Below are 20,944 nucleotides of genomic sequence, written 5' to 3' on the forward strand. Positions count from 1 at the left end.
TTTGGGTAGCCCCATCCAGGTCAAGGAGAAAAATGTGCACAAAAATGCTGTTGTGGACAGACAAGAGGCGAGAAACACGGCTAATATTAGCCTACTGAAAATACTTTTTAGTAGGAATGCCTCATGGAATGAGTTATACAGAGAGCAGGAAACCTCGTGGCTTTTTTGCACGGTACTGGTTTTCATAAATCATGTGTATTTGTTAGGCTATCCCCAAGTATTTATTTTTTTAACCTGTAACCAGTTTTTCAGTGTCCAGACATCTGCACACTCGTCACAGGCTCTGGCTGTTGTGAATACTCCGTGCCTTTGAAAGCACCCAGGGCTCCTGGGACGCTTGAGCTGGAGCAGAGGTGACCACGATGCAGCTTCTGAGCTGCTGGCAGTCATCTGCCTTCTCACTGCAGCCTTAGTTACCGAGGCTTATACTTAGATGTAATTTTGTGGAAGTTGAAGAGGAGATCTTGATTCATGTTGGTAGTAGCCTGGCTGAATGGAGAAAACAGACTGGGGGGAGGGGGGTGTCCTAAATGTTCTTGACTGATGGGAAGGAGTAAATTTAGGGAAGCTGGAGAGAAGAGTGAAGGAGGGATGTGAAGAAACATACCAGTTCACTGGTTTTGTTGCCATTAGGGATGACTTGCACAGGCAGCAGATTAGTGTGTAGTCTGTATGAGTCTGAGCTGCCCAGTTAAACTGGGAGCAGCAGCTGTCTCCTTCCTCAGCTTTCTTCACTGTCTGCTGGAGCTGCTGGAAGGTGCTTATTCAGATCACTTTCTCTACACACTGTAGCCCATTTTGGGACCTGGCACAGAGAAATACGTGTTTAATGTTCTGAAATGTCTAAAAATTCCCTGAGGTTCATTTTCATTGTCTCTATCCTGGCTCCTGCAAAGGAGAGAAGCGTCACTCCATCAGGTGTGAGGAAGCTGGTGGAGCTTGAGATGTCCTAGGACAGTTCTTGGCTTGAGGATAACTTTCAGTAGATGTGGTTTGCTAATTTTGTGGAACACTTCCACATGCTTAAATTTAACAAAATTGGCTCTGTTTCTCAGGCCCAGATCCAAATATTGGTGTCTCAGTTGTGGAATGCTTCTGTGCTGAGAAGCAAACCTATCTGTATGTGTGCCTTTTCCTCTGGCTCAGACCAACTCTGAATTACTTTTTGCTAATCTGGAAGGCAGGTCTGAAGGGCAGCGACCTTTTAACCACCACAGCCACCACGGATTAACGGAGGGTTTCCTAGGATGGAAAGTGTTGCTCTGTGTATTTTAGCAATTTAGAGTTTTTCTACTATCTCACCCACTGGATCTTGCCCCCGACTCTGAGGGGCTGGGACCTGTGTGAAAGGGCCTGCTCTGTGCCTCTGCAGGGGGACAGAATATTACCCCAAACCTTATGCTTTTCATGTCCTTCCATCAGTGATGCAGACAAGAAGATGGAGTAGTGAATCTGGTATTGGGGAGGTTGAGGACAGCAGTGGAGGACAAGGGGAAGGTGTGACAGTGTATGCACACTGGAGCTTCCTGCTGAAGCTGGAGAGGGATGCTGTGAAAGGATCACCTTGTATACACATTCCTGAGTTTCTTGGTCCCCATAGCATCCTGTTGGCTTCAGTCAAAAGTGTGTTTATTTACATGGGTTATGGGTGTTGCCGAGATGTCACTGTGATTCTTCCTTTTCCCCATTGCAGCGCTGCTTGGCGGCAGTGGAGGAGGGATGGGCAGCCTCTGGATCTGCAAAGCATTCCTGCATTTCCCCAATTAAAAGCAGCAGGGTAATGAGAGCAGGGTTATCCCTGGAATTTCTGGAGTCAGCCCCCAAAATTGCTTGTTACAGGAGCAGGGAAGGAGTGCAGGGGGAGGGCTGTGCTGCATTCCTGGCAGCAGCGTGTGGGTGGCTGAGTGTTCAGGGAGCACCCACAGCTGGGTCTTCCCTACCTTCCCCACCTGTGCTTTGGAGCTTCTGTTGTTGTAACACATTTCAGTGTTGCTGCCCTAGCTTCCTGACAATTAGGCAGCTGGCAGATAGCTGGATGTTAACACCTGAGGTAAAACAGATTGAATATGCATCACCGAGCGGAGTTAGCGCCCGGCCGCGCCACGAACCCTCTCCTGGAACTGAGTTTATGGGAGCTGTGAATAATGTCAGCCATGAGGAATTGAAGGGGCACCCAAAGGTTAAACTGTGTGGCAGTGTCAGAAAAGGAGAGAGGCTCACTGGGTGCCTCCCTGGCAGCAGGACCAGAGTGGTGGTTTCCCGGCCACTCTGGTGGGGTTCTGGGGAGGAGAAGGTGAGTGAGAAGGGGCACACGTGTGGTGAACGGTGGATACAGAAGTGCTAATTTGGCAGAAAGCTCCTCCAAATCCTCCCCAGCTTTTACAGACTGCAGTAAGAAATTATTAAATTTTCTCTGTGATCTGACTGTGTTTCTGTCAGGGTGACCCTAATTCCATTAGAGCAGCTCCGAGCTGATTCAGGATGGCTGTTTTACCCATTCTCCCTCAGCTTGCTTGTGTGGGGTTTTTTATGCACTCTGTGCTTCCCTGCCTGTCAGCTTCTGATTGTGCATGGGAAAAATGGCTTTGCAGATTTCATTTAATGTTCAGTGCAATTGTCAACTAAAAGATGCTTTTTTCAGCTTTTGAAAATGTCATTTACTCTAATAAAATAAAAAAAAATCCTCTCTCATAACAAAAATGCAGAGGAAATAGGAAAAAATCAATACTGTCATCAGAAATCATCAGCAATGTGTTTTGTTGTTGGCTTGGTTTTTTAAAAATCACGTTTTGTTTTTGAAGTCCTGGGCACAGGTTTCTTTAGCCAAAGGAAGAGACTAGGTGACCCATCCAAAGCCTTTTCTAACCACAATATATCTTGGTTTGTCTCCTATAGAGTTTCAGAGGGCTTAAGGAATAAAACCACTTCAAAAGTGACCTTGTAGAAGGAAAGAACTAAGGCAAAATTAGGCCAACTACCTGTGAATTGATATGTGGTAAACAAACAATTTGCACCTTTTGATTTCTAAAGGCAGAGCAAGCTTGGCTTATACTGAGGGGATGGATGAAACCTGCATCAGTGAGCTGGTGGTGGTGGTGAAGGCAAGGCTCAAGCTCCCACCACCTCTGGTCAGAATGGACTGCAAATCTGAAGTGTCTCAGGGCTGCCCTGCCCCTTGTTGCTTTATATCCGAAAATTGGGCATCCTGTGGTGGTGGTGGGATGATAACTGGATTGAGGAGGCACATTAAAAAGGAAAACAAGGAGGTAGGATGCTGATACTTGTGAAGGTTGGGGAAAAAAGAAGTGTGCTAACATGGCCTTCCTAGATGTGTGTCTTCAGGTGAGCTCTCTTTGCCAGGGATTTTGCAGTGCACCTGAAGTGCTGTCCAGAGGCTTTGGGTGGAAGAGTTCTGGAGGGAGCATTTGTTATGGCACTTGGTTTTTTCTTGTCTCCCAGCTCTGCTATCTGCTCTTACTGTGTTGTGTTCCTGGGACCCAGGAGTAGTGTGGCAGGTTTTGGCTCCCTCATTCAGCTCCACTGCCTTTGCTTCATAAACTGAATGATGCCTCAAAAACAGCTCAGCCCCAAATACAGCTGCTCCAGGCCACCCTGAGGGACAGACTTGCTGTTGTGCAAGCCTGGAAAATGGCCCCTTTGGGGAGCTGCACAGCAGGATCCCATCCCAAAAGCTGGACCTGAGGCTTCTCTGCTGCTCTCTTGCATCAGTTTCTGCTTCCAGCTTTCCTGTTTGCTTGCCTGTCCCCAGACCCTGTGTGTAGTGATTATGTGTAATTGATGTGATCGGATCCAGGTATTGCAGCACAGGTAAATACTAATTTTCTGCAATCCTGCCTTGACTAGCTTGACATATTCCATCGGTGAAAAGAACACGGAAAATATTGTTTAGGAAAACCCCTTGACCTGAGGCACTGGGGTGGCATCATTAAGGGACAGGTTGAAACATTAACCACAGTTATTGGGCAGTGTTTGTTTTTGGTGTCCTTACTCATCATAAAAATAAATATATATATTTAGGTAGAAATGGATTCCACACTTTTCTGGAAAATACCTAAATGCTGTCTCCTGGTAAACTGAATGTTGCAGACATCAAGGTAGGAGGGATGCTCTGAGGACAAATGCCATGTATAGAGTAGACAACAGATCTTTCTCTGCATTTATAGCCCTTTTAGCTCCAGCACTTGCAGGAGTCACATGAATTTGTTTGGTTTGCTACACACCACAGATCACAGCATGATCATTTGTCTTTTTTATGTATTGTTAAAGCTGACATCATTCATCAGTCAACATCAGCTGTCAGGTCGAAGGTCTGCCTCGCCCCAAATCCCTCATCCACTGGTGGTCAGTACAAAGACCTACGGAGGATGTAAGAGCAGCATGAACACACAGTGATCTCTTCCTGGTGTCCTCAGGGAGTGGTGGCTCCTGGGCCCACAGAGATGCTGTAGTAACTTCAACCACTTGCTCTGATGCAGTTCTGAGGGGTCAGTCTGCAGGGATGCCTTGTGGTTTGCATGGAGACCACAGTGTAGGCTCCAACTTTGGCCTCTTCTCCTTTTGCCTCCGCTCTGTGGCTCAGTGTTTACCCCCCTTATCGCTGCTCTGCAGGGCTAAGCATTCTCACTTGCCATTCACACCATTTGGACTCGGCTGCACAGCCACAGTTAACTCTCCTGCCTTCACAAGGGAGTTCCTGTGTTGAAGTGTCCGTGTAAATTATCCAGCACAGTGACAAATGCTGAGTGGCTGGTATATTTAATACTCGATCTTTGAAACAGAGTGTGCTCATTGGCTTGGTGGTACAGAAAACCAGTAAAACTGCTTCCAGTTTCATCTTCAGCGTGGATTCATGGATTTTAAGGCCAGCAATCAGATCAGTGCAGTCTTCTGCTCTGACCTGCATAGCACAGGCTGTATAATTTCAGCTAGAAATTCCTGCTTCTGCTTTTAATAGCTGTGGATGAGTCTAGCACGTAGCTTTTGGGAGGCTACCAAATCATAATTTAAAGACTAAATGATGGAGAATTTACCCATCTCCTATGTGATCTGTAAAAATGGCAAGTAGTCATTACTTCTTCAGATCTGTATTTATTTCAAACGGCGTTTATGCGTTTTTTGGGGTTCAGACACTGGATATTGGAACATCTGTCAGCTAGGCTGAAGAATTCTGCTATGTAATGAAATCTCCTGGAGAAGCAAGTTAGAATGGAGAAATTAGAAAAGCTGAAAGTTTGTCCTTTTTGTTGTAGAAAAATGGGCTGGTTTTGATTTTTCTGACAAGATATAATTTTTTTATAGTTCCTCAGTAAGCTTCCAGACTTCTCAGGATGTTTTTTAACGTCAAGGACCTTTGAATCCCTTTCTGGGACTTTGATCCCCAGGACGGAAACTTGTATTTCATCACTGTGACTTGGCTTTTTGCTCAAGAATATCGGCCCTTAAGTACATTAAAGTGCATTTTGCTGGATCCCAGCTCATCCAGTCATCTGAGTAACTCTTTGCAGGTAACCTTCCTGTGCTGTTAATAGCTGACTACCAATGTTGGTAAAGCTCACCCTTTTCTTTCCAGATATAATTGCAAGCAAGTTGCATTTATTCACAGATGTTAATCAGTTGTGGCTATTTGCAGGGGCTGCTACGTGTGTTTTAAGGAGATATTTCAAATATCCTGTAGTAGTGATGGTAGCATTCTTTGCAGATGGAAAGGAGTGCCAGGAAACTGATTAAATAGTGCAGTTTGTTGTGCTGCTGCTTGCTACTGGTAGTACTGACGTCAGAAAGGGGAGAGGTATGAGATCTGCTGGAGCTTTCAGTGTTTTAGCTGAGCAGTTGTAAAAAGCAATGAAGTGGTAATAGGGATGCTTTTTTTTTTTTCTTTGATTATCTGTTCATTATACTGGTGCTTCAGAATGATACTGTAATATAAGGTAATCAAGCTCATTTTTGTGAACAAGCAAGAGTTTGAAATTTGTTTGCTTAAAATATTAGTCTTTTTTGATGGGGAACATGCCTGGTTTAAAAAGGAGCGGGGAGGAAAATAAGCATCTGTTCATGGGTGTTTTTCCTCTGTTTAGTTGTCTATCTTTATGTATCAGGGGCTGAAAAGCAGTGGTGTACTCTTAATTGAATGCTGTGTTTAGTCCCTTGTGAGAATCGCTGCTTTGTCTGTGCCAGAGACAAATCTCATTTATTTTGTTGGTGTGAAAACACTGTAGAGTGCTTACTGAAAGTTTTAAGTCACAGAAATGTCGTTTGCCTTGCACACTTTACTGATACATGATCACTGAATTAAAGCACATTTCGTAGCGGATGATGGCTTTACATTTGTGTATGAATTGTAACCTGCAATGCCAGAGCTTGCTTTTTGAAGGTCAGTTATGTTTGGGCTTTCTCTGATGAATCATAACATTAAGCCTTTGCAAGGCTAAGGGGGTATCACATGGTACTAAAAAGAAATAATTACAGAATATATTCCATTTCACGTAGTACAGGCTGGAACGGACTTGCAGCCCTGCTGTGCTTTTCAGATGGCCCTTCATTGCATGTATTACTTGTTTTCTCCCTGTTCCACCCCCCATAATTAATAATACAATTTCGAGGAAAATATTTTGTAATTTGGATTGAGACGTGTAGACAGTACCTGGTCAAGACTTAAACTAAATGGAAATGCCACTATTTTCCAACTGAGATTCATTACACACCAAGTGACTGTTGTGAGTTGACGCTTTAAAGTCAGCATGTCAAGAAGAGCTTTGGACTTGGTTTGTCTGCTACATGAGGTTGTTCTACTTGAGCTTATACTGAGTTCTCTGGAAGCAGCCACCAGGGTCCCATGGAAAGAACCAAAATCAGTCCACTGTTGGCACTGGTTAATATTGCAGACTTAAAATGAATCACATAGAGAATTATTGCTTGCTTTTGTTGTTTTTCATGCAGGTTTTTTTTTATTATTTTATTACAAACATGTAATACATGTAATAACTTTGTTGGTTCACCTCAAAGATGAGGGATATAAACCCTTGCAAGTTGTCAGGTGGGAAGAAGACAGTGACTCTTGATCCTCTGCACTTTGTTGCAAGGGTGCAGAACACCCACAGTTTTCTTTGAATTAACTTTTTTAGCCAAGTCCACTTCAACTGTTGTGTTACTTCCGTTTAAAGCTTGTTCTGAAAAGGGGTTTTAAAGAGACCAAGAAATAATCAGCAGCTTTACACACGTAAGGTTTTTGCGCTGAAAAACTCCATTTGTAATAAATAACCTTTTTGAGCCTCAGCATTAGCACAGCTGTGCCTGGCAGGTGGGACTGTCCCTTTTCAGCCACTTGTCAAAACCAACTAGGGGTCTCGAGTGGGTGGGAGACACCAGAGTGCTGAAAAACTCTCACTTTCGTTGTGGTGGTGTCCGTAAGGCAGAGGTGGAGATTCCTTGGTTTTCAGATTTGAAACTGAACTTCCCTCTTTCGAGAGTAAATGAGAGAGTTGCTTTTCATGGGTTTCAGAAAGGATTTCAATCTCCGTGTTTAGGGAAAAAAGACAACTTTGAAGTGAGGTGGCTATAAGTGTATCATACCTATTCAGTGTTTAATTTGCAACAGGAAAGATCCTTTGGAAGGACTGAATGATGAGTGGTAAGAATCTTGTTAAGTGCTGAAAATGGTTAAAATACTGATACAGTGAAGATGACTATGTGTTTTAATCCCATTTAGCATCGAACAGAAACTTTCAGGAGTTTCAGGATGCAAGAAAACCCTTAGGGAAGCAAAATTTTCTCATGAGCAGATCCTTTCATATTCCTTTAAAGGACTGGGATGCCTTGTCCTGGCACAGTGACACATTCTTGCCGTGCTGAGTATAAAGAGTTTAGTGTGGCTCTCGGGAGGATGATGATGGTAGTTCAAGGTCTGGAAAAGGCTCCCTTTACTCCTGTTTGATATAACAGGCAGTGGTCCCGGCTGTTGACTTGTCATTTATATACTGTATATACGCTTCCAATATCCTTTTTTATGCTCCATTACGTACAGTTTATCAGGGGTTACACAAAGTTCCTTAGTTACAACCTGTTGTTTTCAGCTTTTTATGAGTTTGTTGTTATGGCTGCAATGTGCCCTGCTTGGTCTTCAGCCAGAGTTCAAGTTGGGGGGCTGTATTTGATGAGTTGGGCATTTGGTTTTTTTGGTTCTTTCTGCAGAAGTTGTCTTTGAATGCTCTTAAAAACAAAGGGAGTGGAAAAATATTTTTGTACCCTTAAAGCTGCCTGTGCTGTTATTTATAGATCTCTAGTCTAAAACAGCTGACCACTAAAGTGCATCTATAGTATTGTCCAGGGAAAATGGAACCTGATTTGTGGAAGGAGTGACCCATAGAAAAAATAGGCTGCTGAATAATATAAAGGGAATTTCATGCTAAATCATTAAGTAGAGGATTCTTTCTGAGCTGGTGTGTAACTAAATTAGCTGTATATTCATCCTGTGAACGTAGCCAGAGCCGCTCTTGTCTCAGCCTTCCAAAGATCCAGAGGTGTGCACAGCAGAGGCCTCCAGGTCCTCCAGCGCCCAGCCTGGGATGTGGGCAGAAAGAATTAATTCACATGGACACCATGGAGTTTCTCTTCTGTTGCATTTGTCTGTTTCTTGAGGCAGTTGTGCAAACAGAAAGTTTTTCTTGTTGAAGTTGCTCTGTGGTTGTACTGGAGGCCACAGGGGCTTGGTCCTGTCTTTCTTGACAGTGCCCATTAAACGCATGGAACATTTAACAAGTTTAACTGACTCAGTTTGAGGTTTTTTTCTTTTTTCCTCAAATGCTAAAATTCACCAGTGTTCATGTGACTGCAGAGTTCTGTGCCCTATTTTAAGAGCAGAGTATGATTTGGGGGCTTTTTTACACATTAGCACAAAATCCCTCTATTGTTCAGTCAGCATCTGTGCAGTGCTCCACATCTTTTTCCATTAGACACTCAACCTTCTGTTGCAGATAAAGCTTTTTTTTCCTGAGGGAAATTTAGTTCAAAAAATTCTGACATTGTCTGTAACCTGTAGTATGCTGTGTGAGAAGTTTCCTGTTTAATTTTGAGGAATTTAAGAAACTCTGTGTAACATATAAAGAGTTATATGTAGTTTATATGTAGTATACCATGTGGTGTCTTCCAAGTTTGTGTCAAATTACAGATGAGACTATGAATTATTTTGTGTTACAGTAGTTGTTGGACTGTGTCAAACTCTAGGTCCATTTATCCCCAAATTACCCCAACATAAGCCTCCAGTGATGGGCAACAAATGCTCCACGTTTTAAGGAGGTGGAAAAAGAAACAGCTCATACTCTTGCCTTTTCTCTCCTCACCCAAATTAGTTCTTATTTCCTGTGTGAAATTAGAAGCTGTTCTCAGAAGCTGGACTTCTGTTTTTACTTCTGTAAAGCTTCATTAATTGCAACAAGTCTAAATATTGTTATATCCACATGGGCGAAGGAATAATGCCCAGTGTAGGTTTGTCAAGGTCAGATCAGTCTAATTTCCTTTAATGACAGGATAACAGGCTTTGTGAATGGAGAAGCAGTAGATGTCATTTGTCTTCAGTAAAGCTTTCAGTGCTCCCTCATGAGACTTTTTCCTGTGAAACATCTGCTCGTAGGGTGGGTATTTGGCAGTTTGGTAGCATTCAGCATTTGCAGTAATGATCTCTCTGATAGAATAGAGAACATGCTTATTAAATTTGCAGGCAACAACAAGCTGGGAAGAGCAGCAAGCATGTTGGAGGACACCATTAGAATTCAAAATGATCTTTACAAATTGGCGAAACTGTCTGAGAGGATGCATGTCAATAAGGAAAAATGTGGATAGATGTTTGAAAATAGGAGCAATCAGCTACATAAATACAGAGTGAGACAACTGCCTAGACAGCTGGTATACAGAAAAGGTCTTGCAGTGCTAATGGATCAGAAACCATACACGAATCAACAAAGCCATGCTGTTTAAAGAGGCAAAGACATCACAGTGATATGCAAAAATGAGGAGTATCATCTTGAAGACACATTAGGTAGTCTTTCTGCTCTGCTCACATGTGTAAGGCCTCCAGTGGAACATTTCATCTTGAGCATCCCACTGCCAGAATAGAAGGATTAATTGAGGAGAACTCAAGTCTTCCCCATCCTGTGCTAGGAGAAGGAATTATGTACTTCAACTGCAGCTGAGAAGTTCAGGTCAGGCACTAAGCAAGGCTCGCTGACATGCAGGATTGCTGGGCACGGCATTGGATTTCCAGAGGAATTTCTGGAATCTTAAGTGCAAGCAGAAAGTGTTGCCCCATATAGGTTTTGAGTAGACAGTGTGATTTCTGAAATGAATGTTTCTTTGTCTTCATTTATGAATCAGGAAAGGTACAGGCTCCCAGCCTGCCTTCTCCAGGTCACCTGATACCCTGATATTTTTATCCTGTCCTTTTTCATCCTCCTCTTAAGTGACAATCACTCTCTTCCCTCTGACTGTGGAACTTTGTGTGAAAGTGTTTTCCAGGTCCTTAGTCCTCCACAGTGCCCTTCTCTGACGTTCCAGCTGTGCTAGGGGAAAGCATGCACCTCCTTAAAACGTGGAGCATTTGTTACCCATTGTTGATGACTTATGTTGGGGCAGCTTTGGGATAAATGGACCTAGAGTTGAACACAGTCCAGCAATTACTGTAACACAAAATAATTCATAGTCTCATCTGTAACTTGACACTTGGAAAACACCACACGGTATACTACATATAAGTACATATAACTCTTTATATGTTGAGTTTCTTACATTCCTCAAAATTACATAGGAAACTCCTCCCACAAGATACTACTCTTACAAGACCACCTGCCTAAAGTAGATCTAAATGCTTATTTATGTGTATGAAAGGGAAAATGTATTAAAAATGTGTGTTTGTATAGAATGCTTTTAATGTCAGTGGTAGCAGAAGGGAAGACGTGTAAGGTTTTTTTCCTTCTCCTTCCAGTAGTTATTTTTGCTATCAAGAGCTATGCATCAACCCATGGTCTGGTGAGTGGAGTCCCAGGGCTTTATGAGCTGGGAGTATCTCATGCTTCATGTTAAAAGATGATGGTTAATTCACTGTTTGTTTGTTGTGGATAAGAAGCAGCTATTTACCCACCTAGACTTCTCCTTTCCTGGATTTCATAAAAGAACTACCTACTTCTTGGAAAACTTTCTCAAAAACAGATCAGAGGAGATTTGTCTTTTTAATGAATTGATTTAAATCAAGATGCAGGCCATTACACGAGTTCCTGAATTCTGGAAACTCTAGCCGTTGTGTTGGAGCGGTTTTTTTTTTGCCGTCAGACTTTGACTTCAAACTGCAATTATTTTTCACAGGATGAAGAATGAGTTCTGTTGCCTGTTATGAATAATAGAGTATGGTAATATCACAGCTATATATGCAAACTCTGCAGACTGGCAGCACAGCTGCTAAACGTTACGTTTTTAAAATATGTACAATCTGTTGTCAACAGAATTAAAACCAGGAACATTATAGGGTTTGTTTCTGCATGAGAGTGTTTAGTAGGGAAATTTAATGATGAATTGTTCTACATTTTAATCTTTAAAAAAATATATTTCTGAGTCTTTGAGCCCTTCTAGTGAATTGGGGAGATTCTCAAATTAAGATGTGGAGTTCTAATGGCCAGCCTGACATTTCCTGGGGCTGGCTGGATACCTGATCTTGATTAGTTTTCTAGCATACCTGCTCTGCCAAGCTGGAGAGGCTCACACACTCCACAGCTGAGCTTGAAGTGGTTGCACTGTAAACCTTGTTCCAATTAGAAGGTGAATCCTGTTCTGGTAGTGGAAAGTTGTTTTATTGTTCCTCTCCCCTGCTATGGATGCAAGTGGAAGTTTTGAAGGGAAGCGTTATCGCTGTTGTTTTTGTAGTTTGTTGTTATCTTCCATCTTCATATACAAAAAAGTGAGAAATGCAGCATGCCCAGCTGTCTGAGAGCAAATGTGAATCGGCAAGATAAACCTTCAGAGGCTGTAATGGGCCTGACTACAGATGATCCTTCAGCACTTCATTGCTATCCTCTAGCCTGCATCCTGGTTTGAACCACAAGCAGCAGGAGAAATAAGGTGGAAATACAGCAAAGAACCCATAGTAGTCCATCATTTTGATGCTGAGAAGGGATTGATGTGCACTCAGGACGTCTGCTGCTCTCCTACTCCTGACTAAGGAGCAGGAAAATAAGGAGGGAACAACCCAGAAATGTGAGAAATGAGTAAATGCGAAGAATGTAGTACATTTAAGTTTACTGTTCCTCACTAGGAAAATGCTAGAACAGTCTTTGGAGTCCTGCTGGTTTTGAGAGAAGAGGCAGACAAGCACTGTCCCAAAATGCCATCACTGGGGTGAGGGAGCCTGGCGCTGCTGAGCAGCTTCTTGGGTGTTCCTGTGCTCCATTCCTCTCACCTGCAAAAAGAAATGCCGGCATTAGCAGATCTCTGATTGTGTCTGTGCTGGCAGAGGGTCCCAGGACTGATTTATAGCACTTGTTCAGCTTTCAGCGAGCAGCAAATGTGTTGCTTAATTATTCATGGCAGATGTATTATTGCAGGAAATTAAGACATCGAGGAAACAAGTAAAAACTATTACTGAATAGAGCTATAAACAAGGTAAGGTGAAAAGAGATGCTGGGGAACGAGATGCTGAAAAACCTTTGTGCTCAGGAACGTTTCACGCCTTCTGGAAATAATTGGTTAAATTCCCAGATATGTAAATCATCGTTCATAGTACATAATTAAATATTCTATTAGCTAACAAGCCGGTTTTAATTTGTTACATTTGTCATCTAAATTACACATTTGTGAATGTGTGAAACCCTCCTGTGGCTTCTTTCAGCACGTCTGCTGATGTAACAACGCGGTTCTGTTTGCGTCTTCGGCTGTCCTCGAAAGATTTGGCGTGTTACTTGTGCAGGACAGCTGAGGTCAGCTTTCTGTACCAAAGGAACGGTTTCTGGGTTTGAGTTCCGTGTCCCTGAGCTACTGCTGTGCCTGGAGCAGTGGTGTATGATGCTGCTGCAGAGCGAGACCCAAGGCTTGGCTGCTGGCAGTAGATTTCCATTGTTTGAAACCGCTCATTCAAAGATCTGTTTGTGTGTGCTGGTGACCTGTGCCATGAACCTGTCCTCTAACCTGTGTCTAATGCCCCACATTCACACAGAGGCCAGAGCTGTTGGCTTTGAAGAGCACCAGCACTTTTCTTGCTCATCAGGTGGCATAAGGAGGAGCCTGGTGTTTGATTGCTCTCCTGTAGGTGTAGAAATAGTTTCTCATTTATTGTTGCTCCAAGTTCCCGTTGGCTTTAAGCCTTGCACATTTCATGACAATTTTTCCAACGTGTATTAACTGACCAAACCTTACTGAGAAGGAAGTGGTTTAAAGAAAACCCTTTCAACTTTTCTTTCTGGAATAGAGTTATTAGCTTTATTAAAAAAATTATAGGGAACATCTCTAAGTTTGTGTGTAACCTCAGGCTTCCAAGAGTTTCCATTTCATTACTGTTCATAAGCTCATTATTTTGGTACATCTGCAGTAATTTTGAAGCCCTTTACTTTATAATTTCAATTATGTAGTTTGAAATGTAATGATATTAGGAGTCCTGTTATGGAGGACTCGGAGCAATTTTAAGGCGAGCAAATGGGTGATTCAGCTTTGAATCACAGAGAGCGTGTCCACAGACAGGGTTACTCCTAGAACAGTCTTTTCTGTGGTGCAGGTATTCAGAGCAGCAAAAATTCAGTCGTTTCATTATACACAGTCTTTCAAATTCAGTGACAAAATAGCCTTGTGTAGTTCATTCCTGTGAGGGGAGAGGGGAGGTGTTTGAGTCCCTTTACAAAGTTCAGTTACTTGGGGGCTGTGCAAATATGGGTGGTGGAAGGAAAATACTCTTTAACTTGTACTGTGAGGTTAATTTTCCTGACTCTTGCAAACAAGGTATACGTAAAGCACATATATGAATATAGCATGCGATACAAATGGGGCAAAAAGGATCTTGCAAGAATCACACTGAGTCATCAACATTCCTAATTATGTTTTCTGAAAGCTTGCTGTGCTGTACACGTGCATCTCAGGATCGCCTAAACAGAGCTTTGCTTGAAGACCTAATCAATTGGTTCTCGAGCCGTTTAGCTTTTTAATTACTCTTGTCAAAGTGAAAATTATGTGAAAGGACTTGACTGTGCAATTAGCTGCTCAACATTTTCTGCAGCAATAGTGAGAAAACAATACTAAATCCCAGAATAGCAGTAGATACAACCATAGGAACAAATCTGCTTCAGCGAAGAAAAAGATATTCTAGTAACTAATCTGAATGGAAGATAATTTATTTTTTAAATATGCATATATTCACAGATGTGAGGAGAAAGGATTGTTTGTGTAAGAAAAGCCTGTCCCCCAGCTGAATGGCAGGTTAGTTATCACTTACTGATTTTCCTCTGATTCGAGGGCCCTGCTCTTCACAGGCAGAGGCTGCAGCTCTGCCCGCAGTCAGGACTGAGCATGTTAGAAGAGGTGCCATCTCTTTGACCTCCAGGCTGCTGGGGGCTAAATTTTAGTATAAAAGGGTTCACCTTTCCTGTGCTGCAGCTGTGGGAGAGCTCACGGCGTGTTTCTTCCGTGGACTGCGAGAGCCTGGTTGGTGTTCACTCAGCGATCTATAGATCATCTGCTCAGACAAATCATCTCTCTCAACAGCTTCACACTAAACTAATCTGGGCATTTAAAAAATAAATAAATGAGGCAGTGTCTATAAAGAGCTCCCGTCTAGTGAAGTGGAGCGGTTGGAGCCTGATTGATGAATCCCATTTTCCAGCCTGCGTGTGTGTTCACCACTCCCCTCGGCCGAGCTCTGTCATCCAGGACAGCCCTTGTTGAAGCACTCTGTGTGCTGGCTGGGCCACCACGGTGGGGCTGTGGTCAGTTCTTGGCCAAGGTGCAGAAGACAGAGCTCCTGCAGGGTATCTGTACCTTGAAGTGCGTTGCGGGGAGCGGCGTGACCCTGTCCTGGCTCTGCCACATCCAGGACCGAAGCGCGGTGGCGTGTGCTCGAGGAAGCGTCTGGTGCCCCTCAGAAGCGCAGCACAGATAAAACAATGTTTTTTACAAACGAGACTGAAAACAGGGGTTAAATTTACTGACTGGTAGATGGCTGAGCTGGTGGAAGGGGCCTGTGTCACTGCGTGCCAGCTGACCGAGCTCACACGCTTCTCCCGAGGACAACGGCCGAACAAATCCCAGTACTCGCCCTCCTGTGTTTGGAAATGCTTAATAGATTTGGAGGCTCAGAATTTTAATGCAGCTCTTTGCTGTGTTGAGAGAGGTCTTTTGAAGTCACTTGAGTGCTTTGCTATAAGCGTACGCGCCAGATTTTAGTTTATTTGTAGCGGGGTGCTTGATGAGTTCTGATCTTCGTTAGGCTGTGTACCGGAAGGTCAGTCTGCACACATGCCCAAAATAATTTATTCTGCTACCTTTTAGCACCTGCTGCACGTGGACGTGTCTCTAGAAAAAGAAATTGCTTCTTTTGGGTAGCGAATAACAAATAAAGTTTCTCCCAAGATGCAGCATTTTGTACGAGGACTCACGTTTCCAGGACCGTACGTGGGCGGGATTTTTTTCCTTTCCCCGGAGGTGATGAGGTCAGATCCAGCAGTACTGAGACCATCCACTCCTTGTGGAGTTTTGAAAGCAGGTGAAAGGGCTCAGAAACCAGAGGGATACTTCTGTTGTATCTGAAGTAGAGCATCAACTTCTGCATTTGGATTATAGCTAGAAGCAGCAAAATAAGAGTAGTAGAATACATAGCCTGGGTATGTGTGTGTAATCCGACTGCAGTGAAATAAAGGAAACCAGCACGTTTCAAGCTTAATTGTGGTTTTTTTTGGCAGTTGGAGAATTGGAAAGTATGTGATAGCAGGTCCTTCTTGTGCGTAATACCTGTTTAATTCAGTGCTTGAGACAGAAGGGCTTTGGCAGTGAATGGTCTGTCTTCAGGAAAGGACAGGGGTGGTGTGAATTGCCAGTTTTTCTAGCAAAGAAGCTGAGTGGAACCTGGGACTCTGGGAGGGAAAAGTCTCATGGTTAAAGCAGCTTTTGGTGTCTCAGAGGTTTGCATTCAAGAAGGCATGGACATGCCCCTAATTGTGAAGGGGAGTAAATTTTAAAGGAGTGTGGTAAAACCTAACCTAAATGCAGAAGATGGTGCCATTCCAGTTTACACCATGAGAGAATTTACTACTGGGACAAAACCTCATCACTTTTCAGATTACAGGAAGTTCCAGATTGTCCCCAGTGCTTGCCATTATGTGAATGTTGATGCTGAGGTGTGTATTGCATGTCCCTTGGAAGAACAGTGAAGAGATGCTCTCTATTTTGAGACTTGATAAGAAATTATGGAGAGGTTGAGACTGGGCTGTGAGCATGAAGTTTTTAAGCTGCAAAAAGGGTGAGCAGGAGGGAAAAGCTGCATCTGCCTGGGGAAATTGAAATACTGTTCTCAACATGTTTGCAGATAGATCACCTTACAGGTATGTGAGAAGGTTTGCATTTTTGAGCCCCAAGAGGTGCTTGAGAGATGCTCCCTCCTCCCCCTTTGCTTCTTGTCATTTAACATTTTTGAAGTTCTTTGGGTAGTTATATTTTTGTCCCTGTAATAATTATTAAATTATAAATTATTTTTATAAGCAAACCCTCTTGACTGTGGATAAGCAATCTTCGTAAATTATTTGGTGGGATACTTTTGAAGTTTCTTCATTGCTTATGACAAGATGTTTCTGCTGCTGTCACTGTTGATGATTCATACCTCAAGTGAAGTGTTTAGCACTTCAGAAAACATGTAACACAGTCAGTCCTACTCAAATTCTTTCCATCTTTAAAAAAAAAAAAAAAGAAAAAAGGGGGAAAGAGAGCTGTGGTGGGCTGTGCTGAAATGGTGTGTGAGGCTGGTCTGCAAGGCTGGCTCCAAAATGGGGAGAGGGAGGCAGGGGCCCTTCACTGATACTGAATCAGAGGAGAAATGGAGATAACACCTATTCTTAAATGCTTTATTTTCTCCTAAGCACATGCATGAGCAGTCAGGGGTGTCTGTGACCCTGCTGATGTTTGTGTGCGTGCATGGGAACAGGGTGCTCACTGCAAGCCTGTACATTTTGGGGCATTCTGGTTGACCTGCTGGGCTCACAGCACTGGGTTGCATGTTCTTGCCTCAGCCATGGGGGATCTGGGTGGGTGATTAGAAGGAAGTGGATAATGAAGAGGCCTTAGACTGGTTAGAGAAGAAAAAAAAGATGGATGTATTGAAGTACTGGCACCATTTGGTTGTGGCTGTGTGCTCAGAGTCTGTGTTGGAGCAAAAATGGACCCCTATTAAAATTATACAGGCACAAACCTTTTCAGGGCTGGAGGAGGAGGAAGCTGGCTGCCTAAATTCCTGCTGTTTTGCCATTACTGATGTTTTCTCTGTGAGAAGCTTCAATGAGGAAGCCTGACAGATGGCAACAAAGGGAGCGGTGCAAACAAGGGCACTCCTGCAATATAAACGTTGAGCTTTAACTGTTTCACTGAAGTGTCTAAAACACATGCAAGAATTTGGGCAGAACTACACAGGCATGTTACAACACTTAGGTGAAATTTCAGGAAAAAACCCAGCAGTGGTGGTTGTTTTTTCCCCAGCCAAGCTGAATTCCAGGGATGCCTCTGGGAGCAGCTGCGCGCCCTGAATGCTGATGGGCAGCTGGTGCTGGTCCTGTGCCCCCACCAACTTCCTCCATCTTTCAAGAAAACTCCCCTGATCTTGTTTCAGCCATCACGTTACAGGAGTGCATTTGCAGCTGCACGAGTGCAGTGAAAAGGAGGAAAACTATGAATGAGCAGGAAGAGTTTAAGGAGCAGGGAGTGGGATCTGGCTGGTTTGGACAGGTGGTGGTTGGGGGCTCTGTACTGGCAACCAGTCAGGATTAAGGACAAATTCACTCGTTTCAAATAGCTGTTCCAGGTTTTGGTAGGATTTTAGCTTTTTGAATTCTCTTGTTCTCATAGAAGGGTGGAGGAGGCTGGGGAATTGAAGCGTTTGTTGCTGGAACTGGATGAGGTAAACATAAGTGGAGGACATTTTAGGTAAATTCAGGAGATCATGATGTAGGCTGTTTATAGACTTGTGTCTTTTGAATTGAAAGCATCATTGTAGCTGCTGTGTGTTTGGAAGCACTTCAGGTTTGAGTGGACCATAAAAACGTGTGCAGATGTTCTTCCTTCTCAACTCTCAGCATTCAGGATATTCAAACCACTGCAGTGGCTTTCTTTAGAAGTTGTTTTATGGGGATCTCCACAGTATCTTAAAACCAAAATGAGACTTTCTTGCCAATATTTACCCTTCACTAGAGGCACATGTAAAAAAACCACTGGAGTGTGTGTTTCTGCAGGTATAAATTGCACCATTTACACTATAAAGAGAAAACCTTTTTAGTCAAAAGGAAAAGGTGGTGGAGTGGAAAGATGAGAGCTGCTGTACCTCCACCTCACTACTTGATCCCTGAATGCTGGGTTTCTTACCCCTGCTTTGTGCTGCTGCTGTGGCAGGCCTGAGTTGGAGCTGAATTTATGCTAGTTTAAACTGCTGTTTTTGTTTGGAAGTCTGATGTACTAATGAATGTGAACTCAGTTGAGACTCTCATAGGACCTTCTGCTATTGCCTCTTGCACGTTTATCTGAAATGCTGACAGAGAAACTAATACTCTTTTTTCATATTAAAGAACAATAACAGCTCATTTAACACTGAGTAAGAAAGGTTTCAGCAGCAGTGAAATAACGAAGATATTTCTGTGAGCTGCTCTACATCAAAGCGTTACGGAGCAGGATTTCTCTGCCACGATGTGACCTCTGCAGCGTTTCAGAGTGCTGGTGCTTTGCCCATCAGCCAGCTCCATGTTTTTGCTTTGGCTGGTGGTGTTCCTGCTTAAACCACAAAAAAAGGACTTTTATCTAAGCACTTTCTGGGAAAACTTTTTCTTGAAGTGTATGGACTTTGGGAATCAAATGCCACAAATGGTTTTTTTTTTCAGTTGCCATACGAGCATACTTGGCAGAAATAGAAGAAACTTGAGTAAAAGGGAGTTTCTTAGGGAAGAAACTCTCCTTTTTGGTGGTTTCTGCAAAACTGAGTGCATGTTTTCTCAGTGGCATTCATTTTTGTCTTTTGGAGTTGTTGCATATGAACTTGTGTGGTTTTGATGTATTGCTGGTGTTTTAGCACTCTTACTCATCAAGGAGCTCTGTCTCATTTGAACATGTGAGCTTCATTTCTGCACACTGTGTAATGGAAAGTGAGAGTAATTTATTGTCTCTGTTAATGGGATATGTGATCTGGATCAAAGTCCTCTTGGAACCCATAATAGCCAGCCCGTTATCAGTTGATGCTGACCAATATCAGTAATTTTCCCTATAGGAAATGAAAACGTTCCATCATGAGGCCAGGGGCCTAATCTGGTTACCTTCACATTTCTCCCTCGTCTCCACATTTCAGTCATGTGCCACTTTGCACTGGAGACAATTTGCATGCCACATAGCTTGGGTCTCAGTCTGCAAACCCATTTTTTTTTTCCCTGTGGATTTTTGCACGTTGGTAACTTTCCAAAGAGCCTGGTTTGGCCCATCAGCCTCGGAAGCAGTTCCATTTTGGTCTGGGATTCCCCTTGCAGAGGACTGTGTGGAAGGGTACCCTTCTCCATGTGTCCTTGGCTCTCTCTTCCCTTGCTGCCCTTTCCCAGGCAGGGCTCAAGGCAGTGCCCATGGTGTATTCCAACCCTTTGTATCAAACAGAAATAAAACCACTGGCAGCCCATGCATTTTCTTCCCTGAAGAAAGTGAATCAGAACCAGGAATGGCGGTTCAGGTGGTCCTGCCTTGTACAGAACCACTGTCTTGGAAAAGCCAAGAAGAGCCTCTAAAAGCAGACGTGGCTGGGGTGACGCTGCTCCATCTGAGTGTGCAGACAGGTATTGGATTCTGCTTCCCATTCCGCTCTTGGCTTGCTGGGGAGGAGGAAGGACTTGGCAAGGATGCTCAGTGTGGCACAGACTTTATTTGTCCTTCCAGACATGGAAATTAAAATGCCTCAGTGTTTATGGAGGAGGGCAGTTAACATGGCTACTTACAGTCAGCCTCCTTATGCTGATTTCCTTGGGTTTTTTGTGTGTTTTCAGTAATGGCTAATGAATTTAAGAAACAGATGAGTAATTTTTGCTTTAATTAAGACTAATCTTGTGATTTGAAGTAATATGTTGTTTTTTGCTGTGGTTTTTTTTGTGTTTTAAAAGCTGATATGGAGAAAAAGCAGCTCAATAGACAATTTAATGAGGGATAAAAATTATCGGGTCATGCATTCTCTCCTTGTATTGTTCAACCATAACATAGTATATATCCTGTCATTATTCCCACCCCATCCATTAGCCATCACAGTTCAGAAATAAACAAATTACCTGCTCCCTTCTCCATTAAATGTAATTTTATAAACTGCATTATAACAAAGCTAACTGAGCTATAAGTAAGGGAAAAAGACCTTAGTTTTCAATGTAAATGGCATAAATCTGATTGTGCAGAGAGGATGTGTGGGAAGGTATTGTTGCTGTAAGGATATTACATGAATAAATTTTTTAAAAAAATTAAAGAACTGTTTTAAAATTCAGGAGTTGCAATCAAGAAGTAAAATTCTTTTTGGGGAAAATGGAAATGCTTCTCCTCCTAGAGGTGCATGCTGAAAATCGGGAGTCAAAAATCAGAGTTAGCAGCCAGGATGATACAAATGGTTGTGCAGGGAAACCTTTTGATGGTGAGGGTGGTGGTCAGTTGGAAAAAGTAACCAGAAGAGGCTTCCAAGTCTTCATTTGTGGAGATATTC

At 43.0% G+C, this 20,944-nt stretch overlaps 1 protein-coding gene across 15 annotated transcripts in view; it reads left to right on the top strand.

Moving 5' to 3' along the window:
- PTPRF (protein tyrosine phosphatase receptor type F) overlaps positions 1 to 20,944 on the top strand; it is a 370,907-nt gene that overhangs the window by 130,588 nt on the left and 219,375 nt on the right. The gene's annotated exons all lie outside the window — the stretch shown is intronic.

This window comes from Myiozetetes cayanensis, unplaced genomic scaffold (assembly GCF_022539395.1).
Source record: "Myiozetetes cayanensis isolate MyiCay16 unplaced genomic scaffold, myiCay2020 scf12, whole genome shotgun sequence".
Taxonomy (NCBI): domain Eukaryota; kingdom Metazoa; phylum Chordata; class Aves; order Passeriformes; family Tyrannidae; genus Myiozetetes; species Myiozetetes cayanensis.